The sequence below is a fragment of the Callospermophilus lateralis genome, chromosome 2 (genome assembly GCF_048772815.1).
Source record: "Callospermophilus lateralis isolate mCalLat2 chromosome 2, mCalLat2.hap1, whole genome shotgun sequence".
NCBI lineage: Eukaryota > Metazoa > Chordata > Mammalia > Rodentia > Sciuridae > Callospermophilus > Callospermophilus lateralis.
In genome coordinates, this window is record NC_135306.1 from 203,995,828 (window position 1) to 204,019,804 (window position 23,977).

Genomic DNA, 23,977 nt, shown 5'->3' on the forward strand with positions numbered 1-23,977 from the left:
AGAGGGGTGCACAGCCCGTGGTCCCAGGTGACATGGTCAGGTCCACTGCTGGCCTCGTGTCTGCTCCCAGGGTTACTCCAGTGCCATTTCTGTACAGCTGCTGCGGACAAAGCTTCCCGGTGGCAGCGGCCGTGGCTAGCAGGGACCTCTGTGAGTGTGCAGGTGGCGCAGGCTGGGGCCTGAGTGGGGCTGCCTGTTTATTCTCCTACCTCTCCCAGTGCCGCCCTGCTCTGCAGGCTTCCTGCAGTGGTAAAGTGGATTGTAAACCAGACCAGGTCACCACGGTCACCCTCATCAACCGTCACTGCCGGTGGCCCTCATGGTAGTGGGGTCTGGGGCTACTTGACCTCAGACTCAGCTACTAGACTAGCTGTCAGCTATTAGACGGGGACATTGTGTCCTACGTCTCGCCAGCTCCACCTCACTTTCTTCCTGTACTCTTGGCTGGTGTGGTCTGCATTCCCACGTGGCTCAGCCACACCTGGTATCAGGCTGGGGGACACAGTCACACACTGCACAACCCCACAGGTCAAGTGGATTCACACAGAAGTTAGGCTGAAGGTCATGGAAACCAGGTGTGTCACACGCCTGCACCCCATCCAGTGTCCCAGGGCCCCTGCAAGGCAATCTATTGGGTATAGGAAGAAATATCAAAACTCCCCTTCATATTTATTTTTAACTCATTCTTTTACATTTCCAGCTCTTGAATATAAATATGTGTGTGTATGTGTATATATATATGGTTTTAGTTCCAGGATCCCCCACAGATTCCCAAATCCCAGAATGTTCAAGTCCCTTATATAAAATGGTGTAGTTAGTATTCTATATGTATGATAAGAATTATGATGCATTCCACTGTCATGTGTTTAAAAAATAAAAGCAATTAAAAAAATAAAATAAAATGGTGTAGTATTTGCATATAACCAATGCACATCCTTCCATATATATAAAAATCATCTTTAGACGAGTTATAATACCTAATACAATGTAAACTCTATGTAAATAACTGTCATACTGTATTGTTAGGAAAAGAATGATGAGGAAAATTATCAGCACATGCTGAAAGCACAAGCAATGTTTTTCTGGATATTTTCAGTCTGCGGTGATCCAATCTGTGGACCTGTGGATACAGAGGCCGACTATTCCAGGGGGTCAAAGTATATGTTTATCCATCACTAGACAAAATGGTGGCGGTAATGCTTTAAAATCTTTATTCTTTATAAAGACACTGCACCGAGAAGGTTTTTCCATCATTAATCTAACGGACAAGCAGTTATTGATCCTGGGCTGTGAGCAGAGGGCAGCGTTGGACCGCGCGGAATTTCTTAAAAGGGAGAAGGCGGACGGCTAGCAGAGAGGGTGGAAGAGCTGGCTCCCGGTGACAAGCTGGGAGAGCAGTCCTACCCGTGTCACAGACGAGAATATAAAAAGCAATGTGCAACCCAACCAGATAGTGACCCACCGTCTAACTGGGGGACGAGCAGCTGAGACCACCCAGAGGAGCTGCAAACGGCTGTCAGGGACCCTCGGGAGAGCGGCGTGTGGACCTTGTGGACTGCTTGCTGGAACCTGGAACCGCTGGAACCGCGGGATTGGCACAAACCCAAGGGCACTTTGTTGATGATGGGGAGGGGCCAGCAAGAGCACAGGCTGCGAATCACCACCCACCGCCACAGGCTGGGAATCCACCCACAGTGACACTCACCTGCAGAAATAAGTCACTCACATCCCTAGGGTGGACGTTAGTAGAAATGGCCAGGGGGAACGATTACAGTAAAAAATCGGAAGAAAAAGACGATCCATGTGCATAGATAGAGAAAGACTGGGAGGGTGTGCCGCAGTCTCTGGCTGGGCACAAATCACGAGTCTCCACACACTTGTAGATTCAAACAGCAATTCTTTATTCCCGAACTCACACCGGCCGTCTACAAACACGCTCTGGGGGAATCCACGTTCTCTGCCCAAATCCAATCCGCCCAAATCCACTCCTGCCTAAATCCACTCCGCATGGGCTTCTGTCTCCCAAAATATACTGTCTGACCCTAAGCACTCAAGAGGAACTCAGCAGCAGGATACGCCCTATTCCAAAAGAGGAACACCCTAATCTCCTATTATACTAAACCGCCCTATTCTAAAGGGGAAACACCCTACTCTCCTATTATGCTAAACTGCCCTATTCTAAAGGGGGAACACCCTAAACACGGATCCTGCCCTGGTCCTTGAGCAAGGTCACCTTTCAGAAGTCCTTCCACTAGACAGCATGGGAGTAAGCTGGCAAGGAATTTGTCATACCTACTTGGCTGATGGCTCCCAGCATCTCCCCCCTTCTGATTAATTAAACAACAAGTAATGTGGCTTAAGGACCGTGCCTGGTAGGTTGTCCAGTTCAACGTATGGCTCTTACCCGTCATCGGAAAACTGACCTTTAGGTAACTGACCTTTAGGCGTCAGCCTCCTGTCTTAGGTTGATACCATTGCAACTGGATCATACCCGTCACTGACTACCGGTCCAGCATACAGCCATACTTGTGGATAGGTCTATGCACCAGTGGGGGGGTGAGGTTCTTTGCCTCACCTCTGTTGGCCCCCAAATTTGGCCTTGGTGCCAGTGGGGGAGTGAGGTTAATGTGGCTTAAGGACCGCGCCTGGTAGGTTGTCCAATTCAACATATGGCTCTTACCCGTCATCGGAAAACTGACCTTTAGGTAACTGACCTTTAGGCGTCAGCCTCCTGTCTTAGGTTGATACCATTGCAATTGGATCATACCCGTCACTGACTGCCGGTCCAGCATATAGCCATTAGCCCCCAAATTTAGACCATCACTAGCAGAAGGGAGGAGGATACAGAAATGCCACGACACCAAGCCAATTGACAGTTCCTTTGGAAAAATTGCATCATTGGTGACACCATCAGCAAAGATCACTGGTGACACCATCAGCAAAGATATGCCAGCATTACCACAATTTGCTGCACTAAACGTAGTTACATAGTCCAGGCAAGTTCTGTAAGCAGTTCAAAGGGGAGGAATCTATCAATCTGTCCGTCTCCTCCCAAAGTCCGTTTCCTCCCAAAGTAAGTTGACTCCTTGATTGAGCATACTTGTTGAGTTATATTCATTGGGATGAAGATAGGAATTCTGGCAATGATGCTAAAAAGACATTAACCTGAAAAGAATTATTAAATATAATGAAAAGGAAAGGTGAAAGTAAACAAACAGATCTGTTAACCTACTTAAAAAACAATCCTTAACAGCTGTTTACCTGATTTAAATTAGTAAACAAGCAGATATGTTAAGCACCTTTAAAAACAATCTTTAACAGCTGTTTACCTAATTTAAATTAAGCCATTTAAATCACGTGAATAAAAAAATAATAATAATAATTTGGATCCATTTTCTCATGAGCGCTCCTCATATATGAAATACGCACACACAGACATACAACACAAAACACAAATGTGCAAACAAACGTACAACACATAAGATAATAATAAAGGCCTTGTAGCTTTACCTAGGTGAAATCTCCATTGCAATGTTTAAAAACTCCACAGTCAAAAAATAAAACTGATCAGAAAAACATTAACCTAGGTTTGTATGAGCTCAAAAAATAAAAATAGAACCTTATGATGTGGGAAAAATGCAATAATAAAATAGATATTGAAAAAAGCATCCTTGTTAATCACTGTTGCAGATGTAAGAATGGCCAAGCTGGAGTTCTGGATATCAGCTGTTATGGATTTGAGTCAAATCATCTTCTTTTCGATCTGTAGAAATCGTTTTAGTTAGTCTTTCTGGAATCCAAATCGGCTGCTGTTCTTCCTGTGGAAAAACAAAAAGAACCCCGACTCCAGAAAATCACTGGGTCAGGATCTTTCCATTGTCCTGTTAGAATATCTTTCCAAAGTACTTTAGTCTTATGTACATTTTTTGGATACATATGTCTTTCTGTAGCACTAAGTCCTGATGAATCCAAATTTAAAAAGTTTAGAGTAAAAAGGGTTATTTTAAGTTTATCTTTGGGGGATATATACCCCTTTCCAATTTATAAGATTAACTAGGCTTCGAATGACGCAATCTTTCCTCCATCATGAAGGCATCTTAACCACCTTCAAATTAACCTTTTAAAGCCTTTTAATTATCATCTATACTGTACTTTTAAATGTACTTTTTCACCACCTATAGCTTCACTATTTTAAACGAGGCTTAGATTCTGTTTAAATCGCTTAATGTTAGTTTACATGGCTGCCCTTCAACCAAAGGCCTTTTTTACTCCATTAAGAAGCTTTGTCTCAATCTGCCATGTACAAATATCTTTTTTTCTTTCTTCCTTTCTCGAACTTTTAAAGTAAGTCTAGTTTCCTCAAAATCTTTTTAAATGGTATTTATTTTACAACTTTTTACTTTACCACACAGAGATTTTCTCATCTAGAAACATCTTTTTCTTTTAACCTTCCATATTAAAATATATTTTCACATCTTCAATCTTTTAATATCTCTTTTTTAACCGTTAACCCTTTTTATAAATTCACATTCTGAAATAACCCTTATAAAATTTCTGATTTAGATAAATTACTCCACTTTAATAAGATGAAATACTTTCATGTTTTTTATGGTACTATAATGCTGTAATTGAAACCCAACTGAAACTTCTTATACTCTTTGTATGTAAATTACACCTGATAGAATCTTAACACTTAGTAACCTTGTTTCAGCAAAGACATAGACCAAAGCAATATTAAACATTTTTTCATTTACCAATTTATGAAAACACACATAATGATTAAATATATTACCTTATGGAACTTAATAAGTAAAGAGTACTTGATTTCATATTTAGTGGTTGATATTTTAACACTCTAGTTTTGTAAATTAATCAGATGTCTGTAAAAACCAAGATCTTAGACAAATGTAGTAAACAGAATTAGCCATCTATTTCTTGAAGAAAAATCCTTCTACAGGATACCATGATGGTCCCATTGATATATTTAATAACTTCTCGTTAAAAAGCCATGGGCTGCATTTTTGTATTGTATCAACATATGCCCTAACTGTTCTTGGTCTTACTGGGGTGCCTCCTTTCTCTAACAATTTCTCTTCCTTGGAGGCGAACAACTTAAAACCTTGAGTCAACCATTTTCCCCAGTTTGCCTGAGAAAGTTCTAGGAACAGGCAACTTGAAATAAAAACAAAATAAATCAGAACCAAAACACATTGTTTTTTGAAATGGTCACCCATTCTTTCGCTCTCCTTCAGGGGCGAGCAATATCACTTACCTTCTTTTCAGATGTTCCCCGTACGGGCCACCAGATGCCGCAGTCTCTGGCTGGGCACAAATCACGAGTCTCCACACACTTGTAGATTCAAACAGCAATTCTTTATTCCCGAACTCACACCGGCCGTCTACAAACACGCTCTGGGGGAATCCACGTTCTCTGCCCAAATCCAATCCGCCCAAATCCACTCCTGCCTAAATCCACTCCGCATGGGCTTCTGTCTCCCAAAATATACTGTCTGACCCTAAGCACTCAAGAGGAACTCAGCAGCAGGATACGCCCTATTCCAAAAGAGGAATACCCTAATCTCCTATTATACTAAACCGCCCTATTCTAAAGGGGAAACACCCTACTCTCCTATTATGCTAAACTGCCCTATTCTAAAGGGGGAACACCCTAAACACGGATCCTGCCCTGGTCCTTGAGCAAGGTCACCTTTCAGAAGTCCTTCCACTAGACAGCATGGGAGTAAGCTGGCAAGGAATTTGTCATACCTACTTGGCTGATGGCTCCCAGCAGGGTGGGTGCGGGGGGTGGGGGCACCGGAGCCTTCTTTGGGAACAACCCCGACCAGATGTACTGAAAGCCGGGCTGGGCTCCAGAGAGGCTGCTCCAGGTCCTCAAGGAATGACATTCTGCTCGCCAGCCTCAGTTTCCTTGCTGGGGACAAACCCCACCTACCTCTCAGACCCCCAGGTTGCTGGCTGTCACTGGGCGGTGTCCAGGAGACCCAGGGGACTCACAGTAGCCAGCTCACAGGGATCTCAATTTCCAGGAGCTCAGACTGAGGCTTCAGAGAAGGCAGAGCGTGTCACACTGGCTAGTGGGGTCCACTCGGGCTGCCTCCTGCCAGAGCTGAGCCAGGCTCCCCCCCCCCCCCCCCGCCCCGCATGAACCGTGAAGCCGGAAGCCAGCGTGCAGGCTGGCTCAGGCTGAGCCCACCTCGCGGGTCCCCCAGCGCACTCCACTCCTGAGGGATCCGCCCACTGCCTCACAGGCTCCGTCCCCACGGGCTGGTGCTTGTTGCCCTTCATCTGTCCTCCTGGAGCCTCCATAACAAAGCGCATGGCCCACCAGGGCTTGGTGGCAACCTCGGGCTCCGGTGCCCCCATGGACGGCAACAGGAGGTGCTGCAGCACTGGGGGAGGACAGAGGGCTGGCACACAGCCCCAGAGGAGAGAAACCCTGAATTGCCCTCCTCAAAACAGGAAGAAACCCCCCGATCCCCAGGGGACTGAACGCTGGTCACCCCCAGGTGGTCTGGTGCCCCAACTCAGCAAAAAGTCAGGAAGGTGGACCAAAGGAGGCTCATCTACAAAGAACTTGGGAGCCCACTTCTGTTACCGCTTAGTTTTTCCCTCCCTGGAGCCGCCAGCAGGCAGGGAGACTGGAACCCAGTGTCTCTGGCTCCGGAGACGTCGGGAGTTCTAACTTGCCCCATGGGGACAGAGGGCCCGAGGTTAATTCACAAATGGACCAAACGGTCACGGAGACTGAGCCCCAGCCTCTGTCTGAAGTTATTCTCTGCCTTGGGGGGACGGGTGTGATAGGATTTTGAAACTCAGCAAATGAAGCTGGACACTGTCACCCCAAGAGTGTCCCCAGGGAAAGAATAGGCTGCCACAGATCCTCGGGAAGTGGGGGTGCTTTGTGACTCACCTGCTGTCTACTGGCCTCCTCGCACTCCCTCACCCTCCTACCCCTCCACCCTGTGGAGTTGGTTGCCTGTCACAGGCAGGGCAGAGGGTGGGGACAAAGTGAAGGAGAGAAAAGGAGCTGCAGAGATGCTGGCCACAGAGGTGCAGTGGTGCAGGAACCAAGCTGTGGGTTCCTGGGAAGGGCACCCTGGTGCATCTGTTATTTACCTGTCTGGGGACTTTGTCATTTATCAACAAACATTGGTTGAGTCTTTTACAAGATTTTTGTTTTTTGGGTACCAGGGATTGAACTCAGGGGCACTTGACTACTGAGCCACATCCCCAGCCCTATTTTGTATTTTATTTAGAGACAGAGTTGCTTAGGACCCCGCTTTTGCTGAGGCTGGCTTTGAACTCACCATCCTCCTGCCTCAGCCTCCCAAGCTGCTGGGATTACAGGTGTGCACCACATAAAATTTGACTGATAAAATTCAATCCTGCTTCAAAGACCAATGCCCATCCCTAGCTCCACCACATACATACTTGCACACACACACACACACACACACACACACACACACACATGCACACACCTTATGCAGGTGGCCAGATAGAATTACATTGATTGAAACTAAGGAAAGGGGGCTGGGGTTGTGGCTCAGTGGCAGAGCGCTTGCCTAGCATGCTTGAGGCACTGAGTTCGATCCTCAGCACCACTTAAACATAAAATAAAGATATCGTGTCCACTTAAAACTAAAAAATAAATAAATGAGAAACTAAGGAAAGTATCAAGTTGCCCTTGAAACTTAGAAGTCAGAATAAGACAAAGAGTGAGCAAAGGTGACAGTCTATCAAGGCAAACGGATTTTATAATTTCCTGCAAAAGTAACCTTTTGCAGCTTGTGATTTTTCCCCCAGCTATTTTGGGTGCGCTGTGGAGTAGAGCTGAGAAAGTGTGATGTGTTGTCTGGGGTGGGGCACCAGGGCGGACAGATTCTGGGGCCGAGGACCCTGGGAACTGAGACTCAGGAGGAAGGGAGGGAAGCGGGTGGGCCACCTCAGTCCATCCCAAGGCAGCTCCCAGCTGGGGTGGCCTGGGAGCTGCCTTGAATCAGGGGCTCTGCAGCTGGGGAACAAGCATCCCGGCTCTGAAGGAAGTGTGGGGGCTCCACACATCTGCCCCAGTGCTCCCCACATCCCAGACCTGTGCACCCACTCCTCCTCTGCAGGAAGGTCCCTGGTATTCCAGTGGCTTTGTGTCTTCTTCATGCTAGTCTTTGCTCAAGTGTCCTCTTTAGAGAGAACGTCCACTCCAGCTGATTTGAAGGACTCTCCTTCCATCCCTCCCCAGCCCCCCTGCCCTTTCATCCTCAACCCTTGACTCTATATTTTAGTATTTATTATTTCTTTTCTCTCTTCCTCTGCTGGAACGGAGGCTCTAGGGGGCGGGAACTTTGTGTCCTATCCTTAGGGCTGTCCCACAATGGAAACTCAGGAAATGTTGGAAGGGAGGGAGGGAGGGAGGGAGGGAGGAAGGAAGGGGGGGGAAGGAGGGAGGATGGGAGGGAGGGAGAAAGGGAGGGAGGGAGGGGTTAGCCCCAAGCATTTGGCCTGCTTCCAGGGGTGAGAACTGCGTGGGGAGACCTGGTGGACAAAGATGGATGCTACTCCAGGGCCACCATCCAGGGTCCAGACCTGGGGTCCCCTGGGAGACCTCTGCTCACCGAGTCTCCTGGCCCCTGCTTCCCCCACGGGTACTGCAGTGCCACCAGCAGGAGGAGAGTGTCCTGCCCACAGAGCTGGAGCTGACCAGGCCACGCGCACCACTTCTGCAGCTTGTCCTTCATCTGGGGTGTTCTGGGATTCGGGGTGGTGTAAGCCAGGAGGGAGGGGCCTCCTATTCCCCCCTGCCCCTGGGATTTTGCCAATCACAAACCAGGCTTTGATTATCAGGCTTTGCATATCATTCCTGGTAAAAAATGCTCAGAAAACTAAAGACAGAAGGAAACATCTTTATCTTGCTAAAGAGCCTCCACAGTAAACATCACACTTAATGATGCTGACTGAATGCTTTGCCCTTAAGACAGGGAACAGGCAAGGGTGTCCCATTCTTCCCCCCTCCTTCAACTGGACTGGAGGCACTAGCCAGTGCAATAAGGCAAGAAAAGAAAAGAAGATTGAGAAGAAACAAAACTCTCTCTACCTCCAAAGGGATTGACTCCACAGAAAATGCCAAGAATCGACAAAAACAAACAAACCAACCAACCCTTTGGAACAAATAAGTGAGTTTAGCAAGGTCACAGATATCAGGTTGACATATAAAGGTCAACTGTATTTCTAAAGTAGCAATAAACAATTGGGAACTGAAAGAAAAAAATTCAAGTACCATTAACAATAACTCCAAAACATAAATTACTTGGATATAAATGTAACAAAATCCATGCTGGTTAGATATAAAAATGCAGGTGAAATAAATCAAAAGACCTAAATAAATGAACAAAAATACTGCTTAAGGCATGGGGACTCAATGCAGTTTCCCCAAACCTGGCCCTTACGAACTTAGCCAATCTGGCACCTTCAGCAGTAGAGTGCTTGCTTAGCATGTGTGAAGCACTGGGTTCGAGTCTCAGCACTGTATATAAATAAGTAAAATCAAGGTCCATTGACAACTAAAAAAATATTAAAAACAAAAAAATAAAGAAGTTCAGGGAGTACTCTTTGCTGGGGGAGTCCATGGTAAGTAAATGTACCAAGTTTCTCTTTAAAAGTTTCCTTGGGGCTGGGGATGTGGTTCAAGCGGTAGCCTGCTCACCAGGCATGCACAGGGCACTGGGTTCGATCCTCAACACCACATAAAAAAATAAAATAAAGATGTTGTCTCCACCAAAAACTAAAAAATAAATATTAAAAAATTCTCTCTCTCTCTTAAAAAAAAGTTTCCTTCAACTCCTACTCACAAGGAACACTGCTAGGAGGCAGTCTGCCTGTACAACAAGGGCTCAAGGCAAAGACCAGAGGTCCCCTAGGTCCCATCCGGGTTCAGGTCCTGGCTCCAAATTTATTGGCTGAGGGACTCAAGCAGTTCCTCCTCCTCCTCCTCCTCCTCCTCCTCCTCCTCCTCCTCCTCCTCCTCCTCCTCCTCCTCCTCCCCCCTCTCTCCCCATCCCTCCCTCCCGTGTCTCTTTTTTTTGGTACTGGGGATTGAACCCAAGGGTGCTTAACCACTGAGTCACATCCCCAGCCCTTTTTAATTTTTGTTTTGAAGCAGAGTCTCACTAAGTCGCTTAGGGGCTTGCTAGGTTGCTGAGACCCATCTCCAACTTGCCATCCTCCTGCCTCAGCCTCCCCAAGGTCCAGGGTTCCAGGCTGCGCCTCTGTGCCCAGCCTTCGTTTCACTTCTGCCCTTTCTGAGCCTTCATTTTCTCGAATGTAAAAGAAGGATTAATTTGATGTTGCACATGAAGTACTCACCATGTGAAAAAAGCCCAAATAGAAGTTATCTTTATTTATAAAGTTCTTGCCACATACAAGGCGTTCGTAGTTATTTTTACTATTGTAAAAATAAGCAAAGACCACCAAATGTGGACCAGCGAAGTCTGTTTATTCAGAATCTGCTCTGGCGGGGGAGGGGCCACTCGCTTGCGCTTGGCAGTGACTCAAAGGCTGGCCTGGGGGACAAGCTCCGCAGTGAGGGGCCGGCTCCCACCCTGAAGGGGGCGGGCTAGCGGGAAGCGGGGACCTCGCCTGATTGGCTGGGGAGCAGGTTTGGCTCTCTCGTTGGTCCTACACTGGGGGCAAGAATTAGGGAAGCTGGCAGTTCCTGGCCACGTCCTGGTTGTCTGGTGCTGGCCGCCGCAGGGCTCCGGTTCGGCTTGGCGGACTGGTCGCTGCGGGCTGAGCAGTTCTGTTGTCCTATGCGGTGCTGCCTTTGTCCTTGCCACTCTTACGGTCCACACAGCCCCGGGCTTGCCTTGCACGCGGGTCCTCCCCTTCTGCCGGGGGCGTGGTGCTGAGGCGCTCCAGGGGTGTCCCCCGGCAGCTCCCCGCACTGGGCCGGCCTTTCTCCGCACCGCGGGCTCAGCGTCCCCGCCCGCGTCCCCGCCCGCCACTGCAGATCGCGCGGACGGCGGGCGCCTGAGGCGGGCGCAGCTCGGGGGCGTGGCCACGCGTCGTCGCCGCGGCCGCTGCGGCCACCCGGTGCCCGGCGGCGAGCTACTGCTGCTCTCCGGGCTCAGCCCCTCGTCCTCTGAGAGCTGCTCTCCGTTTCGCAGGACCCTGGAGTCCCGTTGGGGTTCAGTCGTGGCTGCGCGGGTTGAGGTGTCCTGCTGACTCTCCAGTCCCGCGCACCGACCCACCGGTCCCTCCGCACGGTGGGGCAGGATCGGTAGTGAGGCGACCAGGGCTGGCGCGGCGAGGAATCTCCAGGAGGCCCTGGGCATCTGGGCACCAAGGGGGTCCCCTACCTAGGGCAGAGCGTGGGGCGTCGGGAGGAGGAGGGCGGGGCGGAGCCGGTCACCTGCAGGGTCCCGCGGGACTGCATCCCCAGGGGTTCAGGGCCAGCGCCACTCTTACCAAAGTCCTCCACCTGGACCGCAGCCCGGGAGCCCTCCTCCGCCCAAGGCAGCGGGGGCGGAACCTGCCTCCAGCAGAGGACCCCAAATTAGACAAGCCAGGGGGTGACAGGAGGCTCCCCACCTCTCCCTGCCTGGCCTCGGGTATGGGATGGGACAGGGACGGTTCTCAGAGGTGTCAAAGGGGTTAAATGTGCCTTCACATGCCAAAGTTGATTCCCGTTTCTGTTCTTTGCCACCCCCCTGGTTGGGTCCAGCAGGACTACCTCCTGACCTTCCAGTGTCCTGTTCTTCAAAACAAAGGGAAAGAGGCTGGGGGTGGAGCCCAGTGGCAGAGCCGAGCTTAGCATGTGGAGGCCCTGGCTTCATCCCCAGAACTGCAAGACCAAAGAACAGAGGCCTCCCCAGAGCCCTTGGCAGGCGGGGGCTCCCACATGTCCAGTCCTGTTCCCACAGGCTGAGGTGGGGTTTTTATTTTTAAATTGGTTTTAGTCTCCTTCTATTGGTGGTGGGGGATATTGGTTCTCGGGTTAGGGTAGATTGTTGTTATCAACATTCTAGGGAAGGTTTTTATTTAGAAGTCAGTTGACTGGAAGAAAGCCACGGGATTAACCATAGTACTATGGCCTGAAGAGATGAGGGAAGTCAGACGGGCAGTGAAGGACAGACATTTTCAGAGAGTGGCTCTGAGAGGAGGCCTCGGCTCTCTGCTGGGCCAGGTGCTCACGACCTTGTTACCATATCTTGCTCCTGAGCTTTTCTGGAGCCTTGAACCCAGGCCTAGAGAATTTGGGAAACCCCTAGTGTTTATCCATCTGCATGCTATGAGATCAGCCCAGTAGTCCCATTTTATAGGTTAGGAAACTGAGGCACCGTGAGCTAGCTAACTGCTCCAGGGTCACCCACACAGTAAGTGGCAGAGCCAGGGGTACCTGGCTTTGACTTGTGCCATGAGCTCCCACCAGCGCTAGGCTTTAGGCTGCCTGGCTCAGCAGTGCGATGTCAACATGGCTGTATTTTGCTCCCAGGTGCCTTTCCAAAGCACGTCTCAGAGCAGAGATGCAGGCTTCTCTCCAGGTCCTCACCTGCCTGTGGCTGGCTGCCTCGGAGCCGCAGAGGGCAGCAGGTGGCTGTGGGAAGGCTCCTGCTCTGTGAGGACTGGGGCAGAGACCCTCATATTCAGGGAAGCTGGTAACACAGAGTGTGGCCGTCATTGTCCCTCCAGGGCAGAGTTAGGGAGTGCTGGCCACCGGTGGGAGAGGAGCGGAGCCAGGCTCCCCAGCATGGGGGCTCCTGGAGAATGCGCCCACTCCCCCTGCAGAATGGCGGTGGGGGAGAGGCTGCTTCCCTCCCTCCCAGCACTGCCAGCCTGGGCTCTTCTCCCTGGCACTGAGGGTCTCCGTGCCTCACACCACCCGGGATGCAGAGGACGGAGAGCAGAGTCACAGGGGGAGAAAGGGATGCCATACACAGGGACAAGGTCCAGAGGGCTCCTGGTGACCACAGAGAAAGCACAGAGGTGCCGAAGTCCCCTGGGGTGAAAAGTCCTGTTCCCAGCTCCTGAGATGCTCGGAAGCCTTGCTGCCCCTGGACTCCAGGTCCAGGCCTGGTACGTGGGCAGCAGGAGGCCCCTGGCAGACCGCCAGAAGGAGAGGGGACAGGCCAGGGCGAGGAGCTGCAGGGTCAGGGGCTCCAGGCCACCGCAGGTCATCCCATGCATGGTGGGATCCACCTGGCTTGGGCCTGGCTGGCTGGACCCTCAGAGCCTGGCTGTGTCCAGCCCCTTGAGAGGAGCCTGTTTTCCGCCCTGAACATTCTAGAGGCGGCAGGAGGCCAGGGTGTGGGACCCTTCAAGAGAGGAGAATCGTCAAGTAAGCCCTGCTTTTGTTCTCCTGGGGACCTTGTGGGACTGAAACTCAAATCCCCCCACCTCCAGGAGCCCCTCCCGTTCCATGTCCCTGGGGGTGGCTCTGAAGAGGGACCGTGGCCTGTGTCCCCAGTCCCCATCCCAAGGCCATGCTTCCAGAAGGGCCCAGCAGTCCCCCAGCCCATTCCGTTTATCCACCAGGCCTTCCCTGCCCACAAGTTGTCCCTGGTCCTGGCTAGTGGCCTTGGGGGCTGAGGACCTGTGATGTGCTGAAAAGAAATCAGCTTATGGATGAGTGAGACTCTCTGATAAAATGTGAAATATCTAGAGTGTCAGGCAGCTTCCTGCAGGCACTGGGGACACTGTAGCCCTGTCAGTGTCACCCAGACAGGGTGTGACAAGCCCAGGGCCCCAGGCACCAACCTGATGTACCTCTCAGGAGCCAAGCAGACAGCAAGGCCCTGGCCCAGGGAGGTGGCGCTGGTGCAGGGCTGCAGGCTTCTTCCACAGGGTGGTGCCCAGGCCTGGCTGGCGGCTGCCCACCTTCAGGTCCCAGGGCCCCTCATCCCGGCACTTACGACACCCCTGAATCCTGGATCCTCAGCACCACGCCTTGCCAGACATGTCAGAGGCGCACATGCGGAGGAATCTTACCGCAGTCCGCTCATTGTGCTTCGCAGACACAGCGTTTTTGTGTTTTTTTTTTTTACAAATTGAAGCTTTGTGGCAATTCTGCGCCAAGCCGATCTGCGAGCGCCATTTTCCAACAGCTCAGATGATCATTAGCATTTTTTAGCAATTCAGTGTTTTTTAATTAAGGTCTGCACATTTCTAGAGACATGATGCTATTGCACACTTAAGAGACCACAGCCGAGGAGAAACACAGCTTCCACATGCACCGCTCAGAGACTCCCTCTTTTACCATTGTTCTCTTTATTGTGGCGGCCTGGAAAGGAGCCGTCGGGTCCCCGAGGTCTGCCTGTGAGTCAGTTGCTGTCCTAAGCGCTTTCCTTAAGTCTTCGTCTTCGAAACAACCTACGATAGAGAAACCACCCTCGTGCATTTTACGTGGAATGACATGAAGTACAGAGAAACACGTGCCTGGTGACGGTGACCAGAGTCTAGCCGGGCAGCCTAGCTCCACAGTTGCCGTTCTGAGCCCCATGCTGTGCTGCCGCCCTGTGATTGACTGTTCTCTGGTCTGTTCCCCACTAGACTGTGCTTTGTGAGGTCGGGTCCTGGATAAAGGCTGGCCGATTGAGATCATGAATGGGTGGATGAAAGAAGGCCAACGTGGGGACGGGGCTGTGGCTCAGTGGCAGAGTGCTTGCCTAGCATGTGTGAGGCAGTGGGTTCGAGCCTCAGCACCACAAATCAATAAAAAAAAAAAGTCCACTGGCAACTAAATATATATATATATCAACTTAAATTGCCAGAGTCGTGATGGACACTTAACATACAAACCTGCCTGTGTTCAAGGAGCCCAGACATGTCCCCGGCCATGACTGGGACCTTGCAATGCAACATCTCCGTCTTCTTCCACCTAAGAGAGGTTTTCTCTTCTTGTTCCTTCTGTCATTCCAATCCCCATGTCTGCTGCCTTCTCTGACCTAGATGTGGAGAACCCTCTATCCAACGTCCACGTCGTGCAGCTCTGGGTTGATGTTTGACAGGCCGGTGGGTGCCCCTTGGCGCTGAGCTGAGAGCCTTCTTTGTCTTGAACACCCAGGACACTGGATCCACCTCGTTATTCAACCCACGGATGGAAGGCTTTAGTTTTTGTCCGTCGTGTTTGCAATTTTAAATGGCAGGAGTCTGTTATTTAAAATCCAGATGCCCTATTGGATTTCTCTGGAAATGTAAACTAGTTATTTGACCTTTTCCTTCGGCTTACTGTGTCACCCCCTGAGCTGGTTCTTGTGCTAGTGGAGTGGGGGTCTCTCCTTCACTGCCCTGGAGCTCCTCATGGCGGGGGGGTGTTTTCTGGTTGTCCATACATATTTGAAGATGAAGGAGGGGTAGACAAAATGTTCAATTTCTGGAATGTTCCTCAGGCCCAACGTCATGAGTGGCGGCTCTGGCTGGGAGAGCCCTGGTTAGGGTAATTGAGGGAAGGAGGAATCTGTGAGTCTGATTTTCTGAGTAAAAGGCTCCACTTCCCTGTGGGACCCTTAAAATGCCCAGGGCACTGTCTGAGCCTTTGTTTGATTGTTGCTAAAACAGAATGGCACAGACTGGGTAATTTTGAAGAAGGGGAACTTATTCTTCACAGTTTGGAGGCCGAGAAGTCCAGTAGCAAGGTGCCGGCCTCTGGCGAGGGCCTCCTGGCTGCCTCCTGACATGGCGGGGACACCCTGTGGGGAGACGAGCAGGCGGCGGCTCAGGGCCCTCTGCCTCTTCCTATAAAGCCGCTAATGCCATCAGGGGCCCCACCCCGATGACCTCATCTTACCCTGATTATCTCCCCAAAGCCCCGTGTCTCCAAATACATGTGAACTTGGGGATTACGTGCCAACCCCTAAACTCTGGAGAACACGTCCCACCGTGGCAGGTGCTGCCAGGTTCCCCGGCCCCAGCACCCAGCTGGGGAATTCCACTTGGTGACTCTAGAGCATTACACTGGCTTTGGACCTTGACCTCCGGGCACACCTGGGCTTCAGAGCCAAGCGTGGGGACACAGCTGATCAGCACAAGCCCCTTCCAGGAGTCACCCCTGTGCCTGTGGCCTGCGCCCCCCCCCAGCCTCTCCCTGGGCTCCCTTCTCCCAGGAAAGGCGGTGGCTTTTGAACTCACTCTCCCCCTCTTGCATGGGGTGTGGGCCTTCGGGTCTGGGGCTTTCGCTGTCCCTGTGACCTCTGGTCTTTGTGAATATTCTTTGCCTAGTTTGCCTTTTCTCAGCTTTCCTTCACTGAATTGAGTGTCCACGTGAATTCCTCCCTCGGTCCCCGTGGATTTGGGGAGGGAGGAGAGAGAAACGAGAACTTGAGCACCAAGCCCACCCCGCGCCCCCTGGGAGACCAGGGAGCAAACCTCAGGGACCCAGCAGCTTCCCACCAGGGCCCCATTGCCTAGGGCTCAGGAAGGGAAGGGGCTGGGGCTGGGTTTACCCCAACAGTCCTCTGCTCATCGGCATGTGGGCCTGGACAGGGACTCCCCGCTCCGGGATGTCAGGGCTGATGGCGAGGGCCTGGCTCAGGTGGGGCCTGGCTCAGGTGGGGCCTGGCTCAGGTGGGGCCTGGGTCAGGTGGGGCCTGGCTCAGGTGGGGCCTGGCTCAGGTGGGGCCTGGCTCAGGTGGGGCCTGGGTCAGGTGGGGCCTGGGTCAGGTGGGGCCTGGCTCAGGTGGGGCCTGGCTCAGGTGGGGCCTGGCTCAGGTGGGGCCTGGCTCAGGTGGGGCCTGGGTCAGGTGGGGCCTGGGTCAGGTGGGGGCCTGGCTCAGGTGGGGCCTGGCTCAGGTGGGGCCTGGGTCAGGTGCGGCCTGGCTCAGGTGGGGCCTGGCTCAGGTGGGGCCTGGCTCAGGTGGGGCCTGGTTCAGGTGGGGCCTGGGTCAGGTGGGGCCTGGCTCAGGTGGGGCCTGGCTCAGGTGGGGCCTGGGTCAGGTGCGGCCTGGCTCAGGTGGGGCCTGGCTCAGGTGGGGCCTGGCTCAGGTGAGGGCCTGGCTCAGGTGGGGCCTGGCTCAGGTGAGGGCCTGGCTCAGGTGAGGTCAGGCAGCAGCCCATTTGTCCCTCAGACTTGGGAGTTCGTAATGGGGTCCGTCACATGCAGCGTACACAGCGGATTCCCTGGAACCTCAGCGGTCTCGGGTGCCAGATGAGTCAGCAGTGTTCACCTCCCTGTGACTGGCTCCCCCAGGTCCTCTTCGGGTTGAGGTAAGGGCTCCTAGATAGCTAGAGCGTCACATGGTACCACACGGTGCTGGCTATGACATTGGCCAGGGGCCAGGGCGGATGTGGGCCGACCTAGAGACCAAGATGGAAAAATCCTCCCCAGCCAGGGAGTTCTCAGGGCCCGGGTCAAGAAAACAGCGAGAGGCGGCCAAGAGGTGGGGACCGTGGTTACCGGGCTTACAGGTTAATCCAACATGTGACCAGGACAAGCTTGCTCCAGAGGGACTGGAGGTCAGGTTCTGCCCCTCACCAGAGAGAGGCTGTGAAGTCCTGAGATTCTGAATCATCGTCGAGGCCTCCAGGAGAGTCGGACCCCATAAAACCCGCTCTGGAGAGAGTTCCCCTGCGGGATAATTCCCGTAATTCGAATCTTTAAAATGCATTGGTCCCAAAGTCTCCTGGTCATCCCCACTGTCTGCCCAGTGCTGACCTGATACAGGGCCTCCCAAGGCCTTAGTGGAGTCCATCCCAGTGCCACCCTTCGTCCTGAGATTCCCCGGGTGCTCAGACCCCCTTCTCCCATGCCGCCTGGCCCAGCCTCAGTTCATCTGCCTGGAACACCACCCGCATGTCCCCTCCCGGCTATCACATCTGTGCCCTCTCAACTCCTCCCTGAGCCCCAGTAATGCCTCCCACCTTTGTCCCCTGTATGTTGGGTCCAGCTGATGGCGCACCGTCAGAGTGTGGTGTGATGACTTCACATCATTGTACCCGCTGGACGAACCTCCTTGCCGATTCATCTTGGGTCCCCCGTGCCCCGCATGGGGCTGGCTCCACGTGTCCGTGGAGGATCCCTTCCCAGCCTCTGGGAGCCGCTCTTGGTAAGTGGGTGGAAACTTGTGAGAAAACAAGTTCAAGAACTAAGTGGAATGGAAGCGTCTGGGTGTGTCCTGGGGCTGCAGGGACAGATGCCCACCCCCACCCGGGGGCTCACAGCCGCAGACCCCTGGAGGCCACAAGTCCAAGGAGTGGCGGAGACTCGCTCCGTCCCCAGGCTCCAGGAGCTGCCTTCCTGCTTCCTGATGCGTGGATCCAAATTCAAAACATTCCCCATCAGAGACTCACAGCGGAGCCAGGTTTCTTGGCAGGTGGCTGCGTCTGTCCGACCTTGGGCTCCTGCCGCCGTCTCCCTTGTCTCCCTTGCTCCGCTGGGAGTCTCGGATGGGGACACGCATCACTGGATCTTTCCGGGAGGACCCAGGATGAGCTCCACTTGAGACCGTTAACTGCATCTGCAGGGACCCTTTTACAAATAAGGTCCCATTCACAGGGTCTGGGCATGGGTCATTTGGGGCCACCATTCAGCAGGCACCAGGGGTGACCCAGTGCCCTGAACTGTGAGGTCATCCTCTGGTGACCACCGGCAGCATCGAGAGAACTGGACTCCAGGGTTGGCACCTGGATTTGGTCCTTGTTCTATCACCCGCCCCCACCCCACCCCCAGGGCAGGCGATTCCCCTTCTCAGCCTCTTCCATCTGCAGCAAGATGGGGGCGTGGGGGGACACCTCTCAGGACCCTTTTGTCTACGTCTCCAACCTGGGGTCCCTTGAGTTGATTGGTGCACACAAAGGGGACCCCAGAGGCCGCAGACACCTGGAGGGAGCTGAGTGTCAGTCACCGTTCCTGGGTCTTGGTCACCGCCCCGTTGTGTCACCTTTCAGATTTAGAGAGCCATTTAACACCTCTGGGCATCAATGTCCCATCAGTGGCTGGCCCATCTCCACGGTCGTCCCGAGCAGGTCCCAGTCACGCTGATGATCTGCCCTGGGCTGGTGTGCGGTTGTAGGGGCCACTATGAACCAGCAGTCACCCCTACAAAGAAGGTTGGGACCCACTGCCTTAGACTGGGGTCCCCAAAGCCTGTGCCAAACAGAGATTTGAAGGACATGGTTTGTTTTGGAGGTGATCCCAGGAGGCTCTGGGGGGATGGGGGACAGGGAAGGGAAGGGAGCCCCATCGTGAGCAACCGAGGCCGAGGGAGCCGGGGACTTAATCCACCAGGTCCTCTGTCATTGGTTAGAGGCCTCTTTGGGGGCATTAAGGCCACAGCATTTTGTAGCTTCTGCAGCAGAGGAAGCCCTGGGTGCCCGCCGCCGGCTGGAGGAGGCCTCAGCGAGAAGGCTCCTGCCCCCCCACCCCAGACGCAAGGGAAATAAACCAAAGTGGGCCAGCGCGGGATGAGCCGCGTGGCTGGCAGGACACCGCTGTGGCTGCTCAGAAGTCACCCGTGTGCAGACGCTGCGGCTCTTACATCCGGTCAAAGCTCAGAGGGGCTCACCACGGCAGCGTGAACCTGCAGAATAAGAGCAAATGCAGCGCAGGAGCCCGGCAGGTGTGCCCACTCAAGGCCAAGGTGTGGCATCAGACTTCCTAAACAGCAGCTCAGCCCTCCCCTGCCACCCCTCCTCCCTAGTACCCAAGGTCCTGAGGCCTTGGTTCTCAGCCTCCTTCCACATCAAGGACCAGGCCAGCTGGACTCCACCACAGAGAACCACATAACAATGGTGCAGGCAGGAGAAGGAGGAGAAGCCCTGCCCCACCTGGAATGAGCAGGAGAAGACGCACCGGCTCCTCAAGGCGAGGAGTGCAACTCTGAAATCCAAACCTGATAGGAGCTGGGCCCGTGGAGCAGGCCAGGAATCCCTGAGCTGGGAGGCTGAGGCAGGAGGATGGCAGGTTCAAGGCCAGCCTCTCCAAAGCTGGACCCTAAGCAACTCAGGGAGACCCTGTCTCTAAATAAAGTACAAAATAGGGCTGGGGATGTGGCTCAGTGGTCCAGTGCCCCTGAGGTCAATCCCCAGTACCCCCCCGACGCCCCCCAAAAAAACTGTTAACAATTTTGCCAGGAAAGGAACAAAGGAAACTGCAGTCCAGTCTTAGATGTGGACATTAATGATGCAAAGATCCATGAAAACCTCTAAACAAAGCAGGAAGGACCAGGTTCCAGCCCACAGCCGGGCCATCCACAGCTGGCCTGGGGCGGGGGTCGGTCCTGCAATGAAAGTCGGCTCCACCAGGAAATCCGTCCAGAAAATCCGTCATATCCATGGGAGGAAAGTCACTCTGGCAACTTTGCAGGTGCGAAAAGGCAGGTGAGAAATTCGACAACTATTGTTGATTAAAGAAAAACAAACCATGAAAGAATTCCCTCATCGCCTGAGGAGGAGGAGAAGGCCCTTCTAATTATGACTCGAGATCCAAAAGCCAAAATGGAAGAAGTTGATAAATTCAATTACAAAAGAATTCTACATGCCAAAGACTAACAATAACAACAACACGACATCAAAGACAAATTGGAAACAGACATTTAAAACTTATGTCACAGGCAAAGAACCAACCTCCCCAATCTATAAAGGGCTTGTCACAAGCGAAAAATAGGCAAAGAATGTGAAAAAAATGGTTCATAGGAAAAGAAACACAAATGCATCTTAAATATGTTAAAAGATGCCCTACTCTGAAGAAAAAGGCAAAAATAAGCTACACTGAAGTATTTCTTTTTGGCACTGGGGATTGAACCCAGAGGGCTTAACCACTGTGCCACACCCCCAGCTCTTTTAAAAATATTTTATTTAGAGTCAGGGTCTCACTAAGTTGCTTAGGGCCTCACTAAATTGCTGAGGCTGGCCTCGAACTTGTGATCCTCCTGCCTTAGCCTCCCAAGCTGCTGGAATTTCAGGCATGTGCCACCATGCCCAGCTCTGGGGTATCATGTTTTAACTGTGATACCGGGGAAACCCCTCAAGTGTGGTAACAGTGGTCGTTGGTATGGAGTAGGGGACAGTATTAAAGGACATGTCCCTGGGGAGCCTTCCAGGGTACAAGCCCCCTTCTGGAACTTTATCCTACAGAGGTTCCAGCGTACATCTGAAATGGCGTGAGTGCAGAGTTACCCGTTTGTCCCTCCTTGTACAATAAGCCTTTTAACACAGTCCAAGTGGCCACCAATAGGAGACCCCTTAAATAACGCAGCTGTAACATACAAAGGGGGTGCTCTGGGACAGCACCTAGGAGACTGCGTGGGAAGCACATGCCGAGTGGAAAACTCCCTTTTGTGTAAAAAGAAGTAAAATGAGAACGCGAATCGACCCTTGGGCGTGGTTTTGGAAAGAAACTCTGAAGGGACGCACAGAACTAAGAAGGGCCACCTGGGGGTTGGTGTGCCAAGTGAGGACAGTTTGGCTGCTAGAGTGGACAGACTTCTCACTGGACACCTTTTTTCTATTTTGGTCTGGTGTGAATTTACTCTCTATTCAGCACTTTGAAAAGTTTAGCCTGTGTTTGAAAATTCATTTAGATTGTTCTGGAAGAATATGCCTGCCAGGTGGCAAGGCCGGGGGCAGTTGGGAAAAGGGGTCTTACTCGGCGCTTTACACACTTCTAGAGCAGCGGGTTGTTGCTGTGCACCTACGACTTCTTAATCAAAATAACTGATTATAATGATTATGTGAACATATTTCTGAACACTTTTTTTTTAAAGTGTTTACCTGGGTCCCTCTGGGGAGTGGGGTCAGGGCAGTAGCTTCCTCTCTCCTATAGCTGGGTTTGTGGTTTCTCCTCTGTCCATGCTGGGGCAGGAGAGGGCTGGGGCAGGGTGGCGTGGGAAGAAGGCAGGGCCTTGGCCTCTGGTCACTGGGAAAACCCCAGAACGGTGCCCTCAGGTGGGGGCAGAGGACTGAAGAGGGAATCCCCGAGCTTGCCCTTATGGTGGACCTTCAGTAGCTCCCCACTAGTGGGCTGCAGCCTGCTTTCTAGACGCGAAGGAAATCTGACATTTTGTGGCCACTGTTTCTTTGACTTTCTGATGGATCATTGGGCACCGTCACACGGCCCTTGGGAAACGTAGTGGAACTCGAGCCCCAGAGAGCCACAGGGTGCACCCAGGGAGGAGCCTCCCTGCTGACCAGTCCAGGTTCTGCAGGGCTGCAGGGAGTGGCCACCCAGGGCTCCTGACCCCAGCTGGATCTGAAACATTGTAGCTTCAACTGGGAAAGAAAAAAAAGGAAGAACAATTGGTCAATTGCAATGGAGCTGGTGCTGGTGGGGGTGGCGGGGATGGTGATGGTGACGATGATGGTGATGATTGTGGTGCTGGTGGTGCTGGTGGTCACGGTAGTGATGATGGTGGTGGTGGTGATGGTGATAGTGAGGATGGGGTGATGATGATAGTGGTGATGGTGGTGGTGATGAAGATGGTGGTGATAGTGATGGTGGTGGTGATGATGGTGATGATTGTGGTGATGGTAATGGTGGTGATGATGGTAGTGATGATGGTGGTGATGATAGTGGTGATGAAGATGGTGGTGGTGATGGTGAAGATGGGGATGGTGTTGATAATGATGGTGATGGTGATGATGATAATGGTTATGGTGATGGTGATGGTGATGATGATAGTGGTGATGGTGATGATGGTGGTGATGGTGGTGGTGATGAAGATGGTGAGGATGGGGTGATGATGATAGTGGTTATGGTGATGGTGATGATAGTGGTTATGGTGGTGATGATGGTGATGGTGATGGTGAGGATAGTGATGGTGGTGATGGTGATGGTGGTGATAGTGATGATGATGATGTGGTGATAATGGTGGTGATGGTGATGATGGTGGTGATGGTGGTGGTGATGAAGATGGTGTGGTGATGATGATGGTGATGGTGATGATGATGGTGGTGATGGTGGTGGTGATGAAGATGGTGATGATGGTAGTGATTGTGATGGTGAGGAGGATGATTGTGATGGTGAGGAGGATGATGGTGTTGGTAATGGTGGAGATGGTGAGATGTGATGGTGATGATGGTGATGGTGATGTAGGCATCATGACTAATTTTTTTCTCTATTTGTACCAAGGATTGAACCCAGGGGCTCTTAACAACTGGATCACATCCCCAGCCCTTTCTTTATATTTTGAGACAGGGCCTCACTGGGTTGCCTACATTCTCACTAAATTTCTGAGGTTGGCTTCAAATTTGTGATCCTCCTGCCTCAGCCTCCTGGGTCTCTGGAATCACAGGTGTGTGCCACCCCACCTGGCTCATAACTAATATTTACTGTCTCCTTCATTTTCTTTTAAATCTTACTAGGTAAAGCAGAGGCCTCCATCTTGAGACAAGGACCCTGGAGTCTAGTGAAGGGAAGTGAACTGCCTAAGGTCCCTTGGCGGCCGGCCTGGGTTGGGGTTTATTTGAAGGAGTCCTTAGCCAGGAAAGTCAACCCTAGTGGCAGTTCTGGTTCTGAGTAACAGGGGCTCACTTTACCCAAATTAATCTAATGAGACTTAGTAATCTAATGTGGGGCTTAGTGACTGTAATCTGAGGTTACCCACCTTCTTCCCCAAGCCTGCTTCTCCCCCAAGGGGTGTACCCCTAGAGGATGGGCCCCACAGGTAGGATGAGCCGGGTCTTACAGGTGTTGCAGTTCCAGGTGGGACCACCAGGTGGCGGAGCAGCTGCACCAAGCCCTGCCCCCAGCAGTCCCAGGGACAAAAAAAAAAAAAAAAAAAAAAATTAAAAATTAAAAATTCCTTGGCCTGGAAGAGGAAAGTCAGTTGGAGATTCCGGGAGCCTTCTGGCAAATCTGGGAGGATTGACCTTCTGCTGTAAGCAAAGCCTAGGGTGTCCGTGACTGGCAAAGGGCAGGAAAGAAGAAAAAAATGCTAAAAGCATATGGAAGAGGAAGGAGAAAGGGAAATGGATTCCTGACTCCAGCAGCCCTCGGGGCCAGAGATTCTGGAAGTGAGGCCCACCTCAATCC

General features: G+C 52.1%; 1 long non-coding RNA gene across 1 annotated transcript; it reads right to left on the bottom strand.

The window, feature by feature from the left end:
- Positions 1–15,137: 15,137 nt before the first annotated feature.
- On the bottom strand, positions 15,138–17,528 carry LOC143391937 (uncharacterized). Its single transcript, XR_013090301.2, has 3 exons — positions 17,116–17,528; positions 16,141–16,255; positions 15,138–15,701 (listed from the first exon to the last, which is right to left on the bottom strand). It is a non-coding gene; the product is annotated as an uncharacterized LOC143391937 (long non-coding RNA).
- Between the last annotated feature and the right edge of the window lie 6,449 nt (positions 17,529–23,977).